Source organism: Pan paniscus, chromosome 1, assembly GCF_029289425.2.
Source record: "Pan paniscus chromosome 1, NHGRI_mPanPan1-v2.0_pri, whole genome shotgun sequence".
Lineage (NCBI taxonomy): Eukaryota > Metazoa > Chordata > Mammalia > Primates > Hominidae > Pan > Pan paniscus.
Window position 1 is genome coordinate 197942710 of NC_073249.2, and position 17673 is coordinate 197960382.

At 52.5% G+C, this 17673-nt stretch overlaps 1 protein-coding gene across 1 annotated transcript in view; it reads right to left on the reverse strand.

Annotated features, from left to right (window-relative positions):
• EPB41 (erythrocyte membrane protein band 4.1) overlaps window positions 1-12275 on the reverse strand; it is a 231737-nt gene extending 219462 nt beyond the window's left edge. Inside the window, exon 1 of the mRNA XM_063593500.1 lies at window positions 12141-12275. The gene's annotated coding sequence lies outside the window, so the exon portion shown is untranslated. The remainder of the gene's footprint in view (window positions 1-12140) is intronic.
• Window positions 12276-17673: the final 5398 nt, after the last annotated feature.

The following is a 17673-nucleotide window of genomic DNA, read 5'->3' on the forward strand; positions in this document are numbered from 1 at the left end:
GAAATCATAGCAGATATTCCAAGTCCCTAGATCAGGAAGGGGAAGGGCAGAAGAAGTTTTTAAGAGGCAGCAGCTCTAACAGTAGCTTCCTGCCACTGAGGACTCACTAGGTGCTTTCTGTACATTATTGCCGATCCTTATGGTAAAATCAGTGCCACTCTACAGTGCAGAAAACTGAGGCTCAGAGAGGTAAAGTGACAGCCAAGGTCACTGCACCACATGCATCTATGAGACAGTGCACAGAGGGTCTGGAGACCTGGGCTTCTACTGTGTGATCTTGCACTGACAGACACTTGCTTTGATCTGAGGTCCGTGTCTGTTCCATAAGGGACTTGGTAGCTAGCGTCTGTTGCATGATCCAGAAGGCTGAGGGATCCAGCTCTACCCTGACCACTGGACCTCCAGAAATACTGAACATCACACTCTTCTTGCAAGCACCAGAAAAAAAGGGCTTCCTTATCCACTCCCAGAAGAAAAAAAAAATAAAGCTATCTATTTTCTAAATATGTGTCCTGTTTCAAGGCTGCTGCTGGCTTTGGCCTCCAGCCAGGGCAGGGCATCTAGTGCAGGGGGTGGGAGAGTGCCCAGGCCTCAGGACTGAGAATCCTGGGGCCCAAGGCCAAGGTGGGCAAGGGGCAGGAGGGGAGCCAGCTTGGCAGTGGGCCAGCACCCCTCTGAAGACTTGGGCTTGTCTCTTAATCTTTTCCTTCCTTTCTTGGCTAGAATGGGCTGCCAGGAGAGGTAAAGGGGAAGCAGTGGGTGGGGCCAAGGAGATTGAGGAGTCTAAATAATGATGGCTTAATTAGCTCCTGTTTATGGGTGCCCAATACATACAGACACTGGGCCAGGCCATTTGTGAAGATTATCTCATTGAAGCCTCCGCCCTTCTCTGGGAGGAAAGCCTGCTGTTCCCACTTCACTGAGGTGGAAACTGAGATAGACAGGGTATGTGAGTGACTGGAGGCCACATGGCTTTTCAGTGGCAGGGCTGGCAGGGCAGCCAGGTTATTGACTCCTGAGAGAGGCAGCCACTTGATCTGGCTGGGGTGGTGGCGATGAGGGGAGAAGGTGGGAACTCAAGGGGAGGAGCAGCATGGGAAGGCCCTGGTTGTCTCTCTGAGCAGAACAGGCAGTTGTGAGGGTGCAGGAAGGAGAGGGGAGCCAGTGACATCCCCAAAGGTCTGCCTGACATGGGCCCTACTTCCCTGACCAGCCTCATCTCCTGTCACTGCCAGCCTTTCCCTTTGTGCTCCAGCCACACCAACAACAGTGCTCATCTATCCTGAGCACAGTATGCAGGCTTGAGCCTTTGCACATGCCATTCCCTGTACCTAGAAAGTTGTTCCTGCCATTGCCTACCTAGAGAGCTCTTACGCATCCTTCAAAGCCCAACCTAGCTCTTTTCCCCTTGATGCCCCTGAGTTAACCACCTGCTCCCCTGGGCTCACTCTGCACATGGCAGTTCGTCCTTAAGGAGCAGGAACACTGAGTGAGTCACATTTGTGCCCCCAGAACCTAGCCCGTCAGCTCTCAATAAATGTTTACTGTCTGTAGTTGTATTTTATCACTGAATCTTCGAGGCAAGCAAAACAGGTTTTCTTATTCTCACTTTCAAGGCAAGGAAAAGGAGGGCAAGAGAGAGGGAGTGATGGGAGTGCCTTCTTTCTTTCCTTCCTTTCCTTCCCTTCCTTTCTTCCCTTCCCTCCTGTCCCCTCCCCTCCCCTCCCCTCCTCTCCCCTCCTCTCCCCTCCCCTCCCCTTCCCTTCCCTTCCCTTCCCTCCCCATCCCTTCCGTTCCTACCTTCCTACCTACCTACCTACCTACCTACAGGGGTTTCACTTTGTCACCCAGGCTGGAGTATAATGGTGCAATCACAGCTCACTGCAGCCTTAACCTCCTGGGCTCAAGGGATCCTCCCACCTCAGCCTCCCAAGTAGCTGGAATGACAGGCACATGCACAATGCCCAGCTGATTTTTGTATTTTTTTTGTAGAGATGGGGTTGCTTCATGTTCCCTAGGCTTGTGTTGAACTCCTGGGCACAAGTGATCCTCCTGCCTCAGCCTCCTAAAATGTTGGGATTACGGGTGTGAGCCACCAGGCCTGGTGATTCCTGAGGTGGCACAGACACTCAGTAACACTGGTAGGTCTAGAACCCAGGGCTTTTCTGCACCACACAGCTCCTGCCTGGCCCCCACCCCAAAGAGGTCTCATCCCGACCAGACCTACCAGGGTCACCACAAGGGACCCCTGAGATAGGAGTGGGTACCCTGGGCCCTGGTGGTCACAGGCCTTGCCCCAGTGTCCAGCTCAGACATAGCTGCTGCCTGGGAAACTGAGGGGAAAGGTAGTGAGAGCAGCTGAATGGCTTTTACCCTCAACCCAGCTCTGCCTCCTCCTCCCAGATATGTCCCTCAGCCAGAGACCCCAGTGGGCCCCATTGGCCCCAGGCCCCAAGATCTCCCTCTGGCCCTCTCCTCTCCTCTCTGGCCACTGCAGTTCATTATCACGCCCTGCTGGCTCTGCCTCCTAAACAGACTTCACATCGCCCACTGCTCCTTATCCCATGGCACAGTCCCCAGCCCAAGATCTCGGCATTTCTCACCTGGACAGTTCCTCCTGCCCCTGTCCCTGCCCCTCCCTGCTTACTATCCAGTGACTCCCCGTTGCCATAGGTCAAGTCCTCATTCATTGTCTTGAGCCTGTCTCTTCAGCTGCATTCCCCCAAGTGCAGGCAGTTGTGTACCTTGGCACATGCTGTTCCTTCCACTAGGAATGTCTTTTTTCCTGCCCTTTGCATAAGAACACCTATTCAATAAAGGTGGAGTTGGTGATTTCTGCATCTTCTTCCCAACTAGACTCCGAGCTCCCGGTGGGGAAGGTGGGGAAGGACTACACAGATTCATCTCTGGGCCCCATGCCCAGCACAGGGCCTGACACAGAGGAAAAGCAGATGACTAGAAAAGGGAGGTACATTCTTACTTCCATGAGGCCACCTCCCTCCCTTCACATGCCTTCAGGAGTCTGTCAGACTAGGCTGCTATCCACCACCTGTCCCCAGAAGTTCCCTCCCAGACCTGGTCTCTTTTGTCTCAAGAGGGACATCTTTATAATCCCCAAATAATATTCATAATTATAATAATAACAATAACCATTGCTACTATTTGTTGAATGCTCACCATGTGCCTCACTATTTAATCCTCACAAGAAGCCTAAGAGGTAGGTAGGTTCTTTTATTTTCCCCATTTTACAGGTAAGAAAACTGAGGCTCCAAGAGGTTAGATATCTTGCCTAAGGTCACACAACTGGCAAACAATAGATGCAAGATGCAAAGTCAGGCCTGTCTGACCCTCAAGCGCCAAGCTGTCCAGCCTTCTCCTGTTTTCTATTATCTTTTCTCTTTAAAACTCTTACAGCAGCAGGCCTGGGTGGGGGTGCAGTGTGTGTGCATGAATTTATTTATCCGACAAACACGTCAGTAGCTCCCACCAGCCGTGTACTGGTCATGGGAGATGGATAAAGAGAATTCAGATGTACACTCTACCTCCTTGGGAGAAATATGAGAGTTTCACACTAAGAATTTGGGCCTTAGGGCCAGGCGTGGTGACTCACACCTATAATCCCAGCACTTTGAGAGGCTGAGGCAGGTTGATCACCTGAGGTCAGGAGTTCGAGACCAGCCTGACAAATACAGTGAAACCCCATCTACTAAAAATACAAATATTAGCCAAGAATGGTGGTGCACGCCTGTAGTCCCAGCTACTTGGGAGGTTGAGACAGGAGAATTGCTTGAACCCAGGAGGTGGAGGTTGCAGTGAGCCGAGATGGCACCACTGCACTCCAGCCTGGGTGACAGAGTGAGACTCCATCCAAAAATAATAATAATAATAATTTGGGCCCTGGAGTGAGCAGGCTTGGGTCTGAGCCCCAGCTGTACCCCTAAAGAACTGTGGGATTCTGGGTGACTCACTTGACTTACCCAGTGCCGTGAAGCGGGTATAATAATGCCTGCTTCAGAGGGTCTCCTAGGTCACTGGGAGGAATGCATGAGATAATGTGTCTAAAGTAGCACATAACCAGCCCAGCCCATAAGAAATAGCCAATAAATTGCAATAATACACATGATGACTAGCGAGTCCCAGGCTCCCTGGGCCACAGTGGGATGTAATTCTTCAGGGCCCTCCCTAGAGTCACCTCAGCCAGAGCCAAATAGCATTATGGATAATAATGCCTAATCCACCTATTTTCTAATTAAACAATTCTTCAAGGGAGTTGTCTTTTAATAACCCTACTTTACAGGTAAGGCAACCGAGGCAGAGAAGGGGTTACAGAACCAAGTCACACAGCGAGAGTGGCTGAGCTGGAACCTCCACTCAGCTCCTCCCACACCAGGCAGAGCCCAGCCCTTATCCCAGGGCCCTGGCCAGTCTGCTTGGAAGTTCAGGGGCTCCTTGGATTCCAGTCCCAGCTGGGTGAGCAGTTAAAAGTAGGAGAAAAGAGCCAGAAAGAGGAACACATAGTCCCCTCCCAGAATCCCAGAATGAGCCCAGGGCTGGGAAGTTACCAAATGGGGCCCTGTGTGGGCTCTTCTCATCAACTCCTTCCCACACCTATGCGGGGAAAGTGTTGTGATATGTATATCACAGATGAGGTCTCCAAGACTCAGGGAAGAGCATGCCTTGTCCAGGGTCACACCTGGACAAGGAAAAGTGGCAGTACTAGAAGGCAGAGTCCCTCCCCATCCCTCCCATTTCTGCCCCAGATCTTCCCAGCTGCCTCTCTCTTCTGATGAAAACTAGAGGCTCTGTCACTCCCTCTCCAGGAAGTCCAGTTGCCAGGCCCCTCTCTGTGCTGATTGATACATGCTTGGTACTTGGCCCCTTACTAAGTTCAGAAGACCCAGAGCTCACTTTACCAGAGCCCTGATCCCCAAGAAAGTCACAGTCTATTGAGCAAATAGGGGATTCACATTCACTGAGCCCCTATCATGCTGGGCCCTTTATATCCATTAGCCATTTAATCCAATACAAAGCACATTGATAGGTATACCATAAACAGTCAATAAATATCTTCATTCCTTTGGAAACATTCAGTGAGCACCTACTACGTGCTACTATACCCTAGGCGCTGGAGATACAGCACCTGGTGAACAGATGAACAAAAATCCCTGCCCTTGTGGGGCTTACATGAATAAAAGAACAAATATACTTGTGTCCCATAAGTATTCATATTCTTATTTTGCAGATGTGAAACTGAGATGCAAAGAATCACCCACCTGTATGCAACAGAAAAAGGATTCTATTCCAGCCCAGTCTGCCCCAAAGACCTTTGCATTGTATCATGTGACCAAAAAATCAGCACCCAGTGTGTTTAATTGGTAGGCCCTGCTTATGGTAGGATCCTAAAATCACAGAGTGCCCTCTCTCAGCATTTCCACCCCTACCCCCGGGCCTCTCTTTACGCCTCCCAGTGGCCTCAGAGCCACAGGACATGCATTAAAATCAGCTCATGTGGCAGTCATTAAGTCAAACCATTACTCACCCAGAAGCAGCCGTCGGGGGGTCACGCAGCCAGTCCAAGAGAGGCCGTGGAGCCATCACCGCAGTGGCACATGGAAGAAAAGGACAGCAGTGAGACACACAGCACAGCCAAAGAAAAAGCCCTTTGGGGCCCCTTCTTCAGCCAGGGCCTGAGCCAGGAGGGAACCCTGCCCTCCCTCTGCCTCTGGGGTCTTGCTGGGGCAGACGCCCTAGTCAGCAATAATCTGATAATCCACCCTCAGCTCATCAGGCCTCCAGGGCCCAGCCCACTAGAGGCAGCAGCGTCCCTGTGAACAAACATTAACTGAGCACCTGCTGTGTGCCAGGTGTTGGGGATACAGCCTGAAGAAGACAGACATGGCCCCTGTACTTATGGAGCTTACAATGCAGTGAGGAGACAATCATGTAAATAACTACTGAATTACAACTGTGATGATTGTGTCAAGGAGGAGACTTTAAGAACCTGGGCCAGCCGGGCACGGTGCCTCACACCTATAATCCCAGCACTTTGGGAGGCTGAGGTGGGAGTTTTGCTTGAGCTCAGGAGTTCAAGACCAGCCTAGGCAACATGGGGAAACCCCATCTCTACAAAAAATACGAAAATTAGGTGGGTGTGGTGGAGTCCCACCTACTTAGGAGGCTTAGGTAGGAGGCTCCCTTGAGCCCAGGAGGTCAAGGCTGAAGTGAGCCGTGATCACCCCATTGTACTCTAACCTGGGCGACAGAGTGAGACCCTATCTCAGAATAAAAGAACCTGACACTTGTAATCCCAGCACTTTGGGAGGCCGAGGCAGGCAAATCACTTGAAGCCAGGAGTTTGAGACCAGCCTGGCCAACATGGTGAAACTCCGTCTCTCCAAAAATACAAAATTAGCCTGGCATGGTGGTGGGTGCCTATAATCCCAGCTACTCAGGAGGCTAAGGCACAAGAATTGCTTGAACCTGGGAGGCAGAGGTTGCAGTGAGCCAAGATCGCACCACTACACTCCAGCCTGGACAACAGAGTAAGATTCTGTCTCAAAAAAAAAGAACCTGGGAAAATCCTGACTTCACTATTTATGGCTCTACCTTTTGTGACATTGGGGCCATTTGTTTTGTTTTGTTTTGTTTATTTGTTTGTTTGTTTGAGACAGAGTTTCCCTCTTGTTGCCCAGGCTGGAGTGCAATGGCGCAACCTCCGCCTCCTTGGTTCAAGCGATTCTCCTGTCTCAGCCTCCCAAGTAGCTGGGATTATACGCGCATGCCACCGTGTATTTTTGTATTTTTAGTAGAGATGGGGTTTCATCATATTAGTCAGGCTGGTCTCAAACTCCTGACCTCAGGTGATCTGCCCACCTCGGCATCCCAAAGTGCTGGGATTATGGGCTTGAGCCACCACACCTGGCCTCGTTTTTACTTGTCTATGCCTCATTTATTCATCTGCAAACTGGAGATAGTATTAGTATCCACCTCACAGGGTTGATGTGAGGATTAACATGGGTCAATACATGTAACACGTCTGGAAGGATGCTTGGCACACAGTAAACCATTCAGAAGCGTTTGCTACTATCATTACAGGGGCTGTCGGCATGGGTTTTGGAGGCACCCAGCATGGGTGAGGGGTACCACCTACCTGACAAAGTTGCTGTAGGGGGTTAATGATACAATGAGAGGTGAAGTTGAGTACAATGCCTGGTACCGGCAACTGTGCAATAAATGGTGGTGTTATTCTTTTTTTTTTTTTTTTTTTTTTGAGATGGAGTCTTGTTCTTATTGCCCAGGCTGGAGTGCAGTGGCACGATCTTGGCTCACTGCAACCTCCGCCTCCTCGGTTCAAGTGATTCTCCTGCCTCAGCATCCCGAGTAGCTGGGATTATAGACGCCTGCCACCAACCATGCCCAGCTAATTTTTTGTATTTTTAGTAGAGACGGGGTTTCACCGTGTTAGCCAGGCTGTGTCGAACTCCTGATCTCAGGTGACCCGCCCACCTTGGCCTCCCAAAATGCTGGGATTACAGGTGTGAGCCACCATGCCCGGCCGGTGGCGTTATTCTTAGGGCTTCTCTCCAGCACAGCTCCTGGATAAAGCATCTCAACAGAGGAGCTGTCAGAAATGCTCCCACCACCACAAACACAAACCCGGAACTGCAGCTTTGGACTGAAAAATGACCAGCAACCACATTCTCACCTGATTTTACAAATGCCTCATCTCCTTTAACCTTCACAACAACCCAGGAAGTGGACAAAGGAGAAATTGTTACTATTCCCACTTTAAAGATGAGGACAGTTAGGTGAAGGGACTCTCGTGTGTCCTCAGGGGTGCCACTTCACACCTCCAAGCCTAGTTAAGTGGCCAACCCAGGATTCTAGCTCATATCTGCCTGGATTTTGTTCTCTGGGTTTTCCCTTGGTTTATTTCCCTTCAGTCTCTGGGGTACTGGCTGAACAGCCCCAGACAAGCCTTTGAACCTCTCCAACCTCAGTCTCTTCCTCTGAAATAGCTATCAAACAGCTGGCCCAAGATCCAAGATGTTCCTGACCCAAACTCTTCCTTCACAGACTCAGTCACTGTCACTCCAAGCCCTCCTCTAACCCTTTATCCTATTGCTGACCTCAGCCACTAACCCAGGGGTCAAGGAGTGTCTACACTCATTTAAGTCCATGCTTTACAGATGAGGCAACTGAGGTCCAAAGTTGGCCACATACCCAAGGTTGCCTTTCAGTGCCCAGTCTTGCACCTGGGCAGTAGCTGGGTGGGGCTGCCCCTCTGGGGAAACCCCTAGTGGGCCCTGGCTGACCTGGAGGTTGCTCCCTCTGCCCCTTTCTCTCTATGCTGGCCCCAGGGGCCACCCAACAGAGGCAGCACAGCTTGTTCCCCAGTTCCCCAGCCTCAAGATCCCAGAGCTCAGAGCTTGCTCCAGCAGGGGTCAAACAGTTCCACAGGTAAGGGCTGAGTAATGTGGGCACCTCAGTACCCGTGGGGTGGAGGCTCCCACTCTTAGTTAGGTCTGGGCTTTGGAGTTGAACCTAAGTTCAAATCCCAGCTCGGCCACTTCCCAGCTTTGTGACTTTGGTCAAGTCTGTTCAGCTCCCTAAACTCCTGCAAAACAACGATAATATTTCCCTCATGAGATTGTAAGGATTGAATGAGTTAATGCAGCATATTAAAGGCTTAGAACAGAATGCTGTGCATAGTAAGTGCTTAACAGGCAGTGGCTGTAATTATGATTAGAGAACACAGGCCAAGAACAGGACTTGTGGGCCCGTCATACTCAGCCTTCATCTTGCTCCATCCTATCCCCTCACATGGGGTGAGAGTAGGGGGTAGACTAAGTCCCAAACTAGGTCCCGAGGCTATAGTAATAGGCGCTGGAAGACTCATAGAGACTTTAGACTTATCTCCCCTACTCATTTCACAGAAAGGGAAACTGAAACCCAGGGAGCAAAGTGACTAGCCTGCAGACTATAAAGGAGTGGAATCCCACTCCCTTTAATAAATATCAGAATCAGCCAGGCACGGTGGCTCACGCCTGTAATCCCAGCACTTTGGGAGGCCGAGGTGGGCAGATCACCTGAGGTCAGGAGTTCGAGACCACCCTGGCCAACATGGCAAAATCCTATCTCTACTAAAAATAAAAAAATTAGCCAGGCATGGTGGCAGGAGCCTGTAATCCCAGTTACTCAGGAGGCTAAGGCAAGAGAATCGCTTGAATCCAGGAGGTGGAGGTTGCAGTGAGCTGAGATCATGCCACTGCACTCCAGCCTGGGCAACAGAGTGAGACTCTGTCTCAAAAAAACAAAATAAAATAAAATAAAAATAAAATAAAATATCAGAATCTAAGGCCCTGGGAAAATTCTGAACTCCCCTATCCCCAGGAACTGTCATACAGGCCCATTCTGCAAACCCCTAACAAATCTCAGGACACCCTAACTCTGTGGTGAGCCCTCTGTGAGTATCCTGTTCAGGTCTGTGGCTGGCAGACCTGTATATGGTGCACAGTACGTGCTCAAGAAAGGCTTAGAGAATAACCGAATGAAGCTCGGTTTGGTTCCACACCTGGGCTCAGGATTCCTCTCCAGGAGTCCCTCCTTGCACCTCCCCTCCTCACTCCCACCACCTCAGCCTCTGTCTCACCCTGCAGCCTAGGTTCCATCAGCTGGGCCCAGCCCCAGCCAACAGAGGTCTGGACCTCCATGGGGCCTGCACAGCGTCAGCATCTTCCTAGCCAGACGGATGTTCCTGCCCAGCACGGCCAGCCAGTCTCCTGGCCATGGTCCATTCTGCAGAGAGGGTGCTGGCCCTGCCCTGACAGGGCTCTACCCGCACTCGTCTGGGGAGTAAGGCGGCCTGGGTGGGAGCTTCTGTTGGCACCTGGAGCCTACAGGAGGGAGGCCAGCCCTGGTCTAGGAGGTAGAGGGATGGGCCAATCAGGAGACAGCCAGTGTGGCCTCAATGAGTATCACCCATACACCCAGGCACTCCACCCATGCCCCATGTTGCTGAGACCTGGCAGGTGGTGCCTGGCTCTCCTATACATACAGCAGAAACCTCAGGGCTTCCCCACTCCATTCCCTTCTTAAAACACACTACTGGCGGCTATCAGACCAGCTACCGTTCTGGTCTGCATACACATTGCCTATTTGATGCTGCTTGTGCCTGCAAGGTCCGGATTATTGACAAAGTACAAGCCTGGGACTCAGAGAGGTGAAGTGACTCATGCAGGATCACACAGCAGGAAAGTGGAAGGGTCAGGATTCAACCCAGTTCTGCTGTGTGCAGAGCCTACTGGGCACTGGATGTCCCCTTTCCTCCCTCCCTCTGCTCCCTTCAGCTTCTGGCTCCCTTTCTTCTCAAACCTCCTACCTCCTTGCGCAAAGTTTCTCCTGGCTTAGAATTAATAATTCCCGGCCTGGCGCGGTGGCTCACGCCTGTAATCCCAGCACTTTGGGAGGCCGAGGTGGGTGGATCACGAGGTCAGGAGATCGAGACCATCCTGGCTAACACGGTGAAACCCCGTCTCTACTAAAAATACAAAAAATTAGCCGGGCGCGGTGGCGGGCGCCTGTAGTCCCAGCTACTCGGGAGGCTGAGGCAGGAGAATGGCGTGAACCCGGGAGTCGGAGCTTGCAGTGAGCCGAGATCGCGACACTGCACTCTAGCCTGGGCGACAGAGCGAGACTCCGTCTCAAAAGAAAAAAAAAGAAGAAATAATATTCCCACCTCACACCTGCTTTAACGCCTTATTTACAGTTATTTCCGAAGTGTCTGTCTGACACCCCGGAGAGCCTTCAAGGCAGGGAGTGTTCCCAGTAGGTGCTCCTTAGACTTGCGGGTCTGTCATTCTATCTCCACCCTCCTCCCCAACATGCAGAAGTCCCTTGAGCCTCCTCCTGCAGATCCCTTCCCCACCCAGCCTCTTGCCAAGACCATCCTCCAGGCCTGAAACTGGGTGGAGGTAGGGAGCTTGCTGAAGCTCCGGGGCGCGTGCCAGGGCTCTGGCCCCTCCCCAGCCCCTCCCGCTCTCCTTCAATAGCTGAGGACCTGACCCTGACGAGACACTAGGCAGCTCTCACAGGGACTCCCAGTTGCCCTAAGCCCAGCCCCAGCCAGGTTCTGTCCAAGCCTCCTCCTTCTGGAGGAAAGGGCTCCAGAGGCGGAGAAGGGGTCGTCCGTTCCCGGACCCAGGAGCTAAGGGTCCTAGAATCATCTTCCCCAACCCTCCTCTCTCCTCCCCACTCCTGGAGCGAGCTCGGGCTCGGGTTGGTCTGGACAGGTCCCTGCCTCCAACTAGCTGGAGAGGAGGGGTCCTGTCCCACCCTGAAGAGGTGGGGCCTGCCGGGAAGTGTAGGTGAGGGCGAGACAATTCTTGAGGAAAGACAGAGGACAGAGACAGGAAGAGACAGCAAAACAGAGACGACAGATGACAGATACAGGGAACCCAGAGATGAGAGGGAACCGGAGCCTGAACCGGACAGAGAGACCCGGGAGACCCAGACAGAGGGAAGTCCCCTAGACCAAGCCTGGCAGGGAGGGTGTGGGGCTGGCGCGGCGGCCGGGGGGGCCACCCTGGCGGGCACAGCCGGCGCCCCAGCTGGCGGGTCGGTCCCTGGGTCCGGAAACTCAAAGTCAGTTACGTAAGGGCCGGAGCGGGGCGCGGGGCTCCAGGCCCCGGAGCCCCCTCCAGCTGCGAGCCGCCAGCCCGCTCCAGCGCTGCTGCGGGCCCGGCAGGAGCATGCGGGGCCGGGCAAGGCGGGGCTAGGGGGCGGCCGGGGGCTGCGCCGACCTGCAGGGACTCTCCCGCGGACACCGAATGCAGGACCCCCGCCCCAGACAGCCAGGACCGGCCGGACCCGGACGTGTCTAGCTCCGGATCCGAGCTCCCGGACCCCCTCTCCAGACTCCCACGCCCCTCCCTGCACCCTGAACTTTAAGATGCCCAGACTCCTTTGGACCCCAAGTTCGGATTCTGGAATTCGGGACCGCTGGACCCCTCAGCCCTGGACCCTTCGACCCCGGTCTCGCCTCTCCCGGGACGGTCCGAGCCCTTGGGGGTAGGTTCTTCTGTCCCTCACCCCGTCCCTCCCGGGGACCGAGGGTCGCCCCCCAGGTGGTCCAGGCTCACCTGGGCTGGGTGCGGCGGGGACCGGGCCGACCGCGTTCTGGCTCCGCGCCGCTCTCGCCCTTTAAGAGGTTCCTGCCACTTTGCCCCGCCGGGGCCTCCACCTGCACTGACAGGGCAACTCCATCGTGAGGCCCCGCCCCGCCCGCTAGGCCCTCTGATTGGCGCAGGCAACTGCCGATCAGCGGGGCGGGGAGGGGGAGGCCCGGGCAGAGGAGTGCCAGAGTCGCAGTTGGGAAGGGGCGGGGGCTGCAGGTGTAGCCTCGTCCGGCGGGGACACTGAGCCGGGGGCTGCTTTGATAGACCCCAGAGGTCAGGGGAGGGAAGGGCAGGGAGTTCCTGGATTGACTGGTGTGACGTCATATGACAAAAGTGTGAAGCAATTTGACACGTGGTACTGCTCCTAAGGGTAATAGGTAGAGGGGTTGGTCAGAGGGGATCTAGGGAAGTGACCCTGAGGAGACTCACCTGGATCGCCTGTCCTACCACTTCGTCCGGCGTGACCCTGAACAAGTCACTTCTCTGGATCTGAATTTCGTCAACCATAAATCTTACAATGTTTTCCTGAGAATTAGCGATGTAAGTTAAATGTCAAGCATAGGTCTGGTACACAGTAGGCGTTCCGTAAAAGCGAGTTCTGGATCCTGTCGTGCCCGCCTTGCCACTCTTCTCAGTGACTTTTCCCCTCCTGATGGTCCACTCCATCAACGCTTCCATGGTCACTGGCCGAAGTCTCATCCCCTCCCTCCCATTTCAGGCCTGAGCTGGCTTACATATGCCCATGTCAGGAAGCTCACCACCCGGCAGAATGGCCTCTTTCATTTTAAAACTAACCCTGACACTTCAAAAGCTCTTCGTCACAGAATCATAGGATCATAGAATATTCCAGGCCAGAGCACCGTGGAAAACTAACCCTTTCTTTGGACAAATATGGCAAACTGAGGCTCGCTGAGGACAAAGGCCTTCCTCTGAATGTAGTGATCTTCCTACTAAATGGGGTAACTCGACTTCCTGTGTTCCAATCCCCAACGCTGCCACTTCCTAATTGAGTTACTTTGGGTGAGCTACTAACTCTCTCCAAGCCAGTTTCCTCCTCTGCAAAGTGGGGTTAATAAAAGTATTTTCCTCAAGGGTTGTGGCAAGAATTGAATGAAAGAATCCATGTCAAGTGCTAAGAACAGTGCCAGTCCCAGGGTAAGCATGCAATAAGCATTAGCATTTATTATAATTATTGATGTTATTGTTATATTGATACATAACTGAATTAAAAGTCATACATTGACTGACTCTCCCCCCCTCCAAATTCACTGAGGACTTCTCTGAATCAGGTCCTGTTTGAGGCTTCAGGGCCCTGGTTCCTGCCTTCAAGGAGCCCATAGTCTAGCAGAGGAGGGTCAGACTGAGCCCTTTGACTGGGGAGATGTTTTCTGATGGAGGGAGGTGGGCTCCAAGGGACTAGAGAAATGTTGGATCCTTCGACCAGAAATCAGGACACTTGAGACCCTTTCAGTCTCTATCCCTGTGAATCCCCTGGGGAAGCCTGGCGCGCGCGCGCGCGCGCACACACACACACACACACACACACACACACAGAGACAACCAGGCTCCCAAGCACATTGATGTACCTTTCACTTGCCTATATCACACCTGCCCACCAGACAGTATTGCCCAGGGGTTATGAGGTAGGGATTTGGAGGCAGGTGAGTCTGGGTTTTGGGCTTTGGGGCAAGGCACCCGCCCCCAACCCCGGGGTAAAATGAGATTAATAATAGTGCTAACTTTATATAGAGCTGTTGTGATGGTTAAATGAGAGTATGTGAAAATATATTTGCAAATAGTAATTAATCTAGTAGTATTTTTTAACTCCTCTCACGTGTGCTCTTGCACCCAGGAGAGTGCAGGCTGTGAAATTTTTGATTTGGCCTCTGCAAACAGTGGCTCCTCCCCCAACCCCATCCCCACCCCTGACTCAATCAAAGGGCTAGGGAGAGGAAAACCCCAGCAGTCAGGTGGATGGGGTGATTCTAAAGAGCTGCTGTGGGCCCTGCCCCCTCCCTGCTGGGGCAGCCACGTGGCTCTAGCTCTGTTGGGCTGAGCTGCCTGTGGGTGACTCAGCAGTGCCAGTGCCTGCCCCAGCCTGATAAGTGTGTGTGTGTGTGTGTGTGTGTGTGTGTGGTGGCTAGGGAGGGCTCTGCGTTTCTGAATTTGTGCGTGGGGAGTGCCTTTGGGAATATGCTTGTGATCCTGTATCTCCTGTTTCTGTGCATTTGTGTATGTGTATGTGTAGGGGGGTGTGTTTTGGTGCCTGTGAGGGTGTGCCCCTGTTTGTGAGTTTATATAGAGGGTGTGAATCTGTGTCTGTCTGTGTCCTATAAACAGGTTGTCCCCTGGGCCTCAGGCCCTGGGACCTAGAGAGCTCTGCCCCGTCCCACGGCCCCTCCACCCAGGCACCTGTGTGTGTGTTTCTCGTTGAGGTGACTTGTGCACTTGTGTGGGTGAAGGCCTTGTGTGGCTTTGTCAGTCACTGAAGCGGGAAAGCTGTCACTCCCTGGACTGCAGGCCCCCTGCCCCATGGCCTCTGCCAGTGACATCATAATCTTCGCCTCCATCCCCAGACTGCAGGGAGCACTTTGCTACCTGAGATGCCCCCGTCAGCAGTGACCTCTTGAAGAAGCCACTCACATTTAGCGATCCTGGTTCTTTTACAGGCATTTGCTCATTTTATCTTATTGAATCCTAACAGCCAAAAATGTTCTAAAGAGCTTCTGAGGCTCAGAGAGCTAAAGTGGCAACCCAAGGTCATATCTTTTTTTTTTTTTTTTTTGAGACGGAGTCCTGCTCTGTCGCCCAGGCTGGAGTGCAGTGGCATGATCTCAGTTCACTGCAACCTCTGCCTCCCAGGTTCAAGCAATTCTCTTGCCTCAGCCTCCCTAGTAGCTGGGATTACAGGCACAGACCACCATGCCCAGCTAATTTTTTTTTGTATTTTTAGTAGAGACGGGGTAATAAGTAATAGAGGGTGTGAAGGTGACAGGCAGGGGGCAGCTTTCCTCCCTTGGCTGAGCATTCAGTTCCCCGGAGCCTGTGGGGCGCTGATAAGCTTGGGGGGTGGAGGAAAGAACCTGTTTGTGTCTCCCCCCGCTCCTCTGAGAAGGCCTGGACCTCCAGGAATTCCTTATCCTGTCAGAGCCTGGGCACTCCCACCAGCTTCAGATGGGCTTGAGGTGGGTGATAAAGAAGGCAAGGAACAGACAGGGTGGGGGCGGGGAAGTGCACACGTGGGAGCCTCTGTTCCTTCAGCAGCGCTTCATTGAGCGAATTATTAAAAGTTGAGACTGACAAAGGGGCAGAGAGTCACAAGACCAGGCCACAAGAAATGGTAGAGAGGGAGAGGACTTTCAGGCCCAAGGCAGCGGGTGTGGCCGTTTCGGGTTTGAATCCTGTCTCCACCATTTACGGGGCTTATGACTTCCTCCTAGCCTGTCTCCTCATCAGTCAAAGGCGTTAATGGCTCTCACCCTGCTGCTTTTCCCAGGACCATGATACTAGAAGGGAAAGGCATTTGCAAAGTGTGGATAATGGATGTTCCTGCTGTTACTCACGGCTTCCTATGAGGAAGACCCTAAAGCAATTGTATGCCCAGAGCCCAGAGGGGAAAATGACTCCATCTGAGGGAGTAAGGAAGACTGCCTGGAGGAGGTGACCTCCCAGCTGGACATTAAGGACTAATTTACTACATGGAAATGAGAGAGGGCATTCCAGGTGGAGGAACAGCCTGCACAAAGGCTTAGAGGTAGGATAGTGAAGGTGTACTCTGGGAACAGAAAATGGTCTGGGATAGTTGAAGGACAGGGTGAATCATGAGACCAAATTGTGGAAGGCTTCAAATGCTGGGTTAAGACACAGGGGAAGAGACATTTGGGGATGGTCAGTGAGTCTTTGAGATAGAGGGGACTAGGGTGTGGCAGTCATTTAGGGGTGGGTAAGGGGACAGTGAAAATCGGTAGGCAGTGGGTCAGCAACCCTTCTCCAGGAGAATGCATTTGAAATTTGGGGCCAGGCACAGTGGCTTACGCCTATAATCCCAGCACTTTGGGAGGCTGAGGCAGGCAGATCACATGAGGTCAGGAGTTCGAGATCAGCCTGGCCAACCATGGTGATACCCTGTCTCTACTGAAAATAGAAAAAAATTAGCCAGACATGGTGGTGGGCGCCTGTAATCCCAGCTACTCAAGAGGCTGAGGCAGGAGAATCACTTGAACCTGGGAGACAGAGGTTGCAGTGAGCCGAGATTCTACCACTGCACTCCAGCCTGGGCAACAGAGTGAGACTCTGTCTCAAAAAAAAAAAAGAAAGAAAAGAAAAGAAAAAAGATAAGAAAATTGGGGAAAATCCTCAGGAAGACATTGAGGTGGGGATGAAGTTGCAGAGCCCTTCCAAGGGAGAGATCGGGGTTGGTAGGGATGGAGAAAAAGCCAAGTCAGACACTGCAGCCCAGGGAGGGGCCCATGTATGGGCACAGAGGATGCCAACAAATGAACACTGAAGAGCCCTGAAAGGCCCCACTGCCTAGGAGTTCCTCGGCTTTGCCACAGCGTGGGGCAGGGGCCAATCCTATCAGGAGAACCCCTTCCCAGGGGAGGTGACATCTCCGGAAGGCCTTGTTGAAACAGCAATGGCTGTCAATGATTGTTGGTGTATTATATACACCAACACGTATTATATACGTGCCGGGTGCTTCACTGACCTGTTTTCACAAGATTGCCCTATTTTATGGATGAGTTAAATGAGGCAGAGGGCGGTGAGGTGATCTGCTCACTATCACACAGCCAGAACATGACAAGGCCAGGACTTGAAGGCGATACTCGCTGTTTGCAGGGAGGGGCAGGAGAGAGCTGATGGAGGTGTTTGGGGAGAGCTGAGATTCTGGCTATGTGGGACTCTGAAAACTGGAATGAGCAGGTGCCAGGGTGAGGGAAAGACGGTGTCTGCTGCCCCCTCGAGGTCATGGAGCAGTTCGGGCGGAAGTGCAAAGCTGAGCCTTCCAGGCTGCCAGAGGCTGAGTTCCTGGGAAAGGCAGGTGCCTTTGCGTGCACAGGTGTGCACTCAAGGCAGGAGGTGATATGAAAGGGGAGCTTTCAAGTGGCCTATCCTGGATTGCAACCTCACAGCTTGCCACAACTTGCTGTGAAACCCTAAGTCCCTTATGTTTCCTCTTCATTTTTTCTTCTCTGGGGACTTTGAAAGGAATAAAAGAGATCATCAGTGGCCAGGCGAGGTGGCTCACACCTGTTAGCCCAGCACTTTGGGAAGCGAGGCAGGAGGATCACTTGAAACCAGCCTGGCAACACGGTGAGACCCTGTCTCTAAAAAAAGATGAAAATATGCTGGCCTGAAAGTAGTGAATTATCTCAATTGATTATTCACCATCAGTTACAGATCAAACTCTTTGTTCTATTCTTTCCCTCCTTCTCACTACTGCACTTGACTAGTCTTTTAAAAATTAATAAATAAAATTTAATTTAAAAAATAGGCG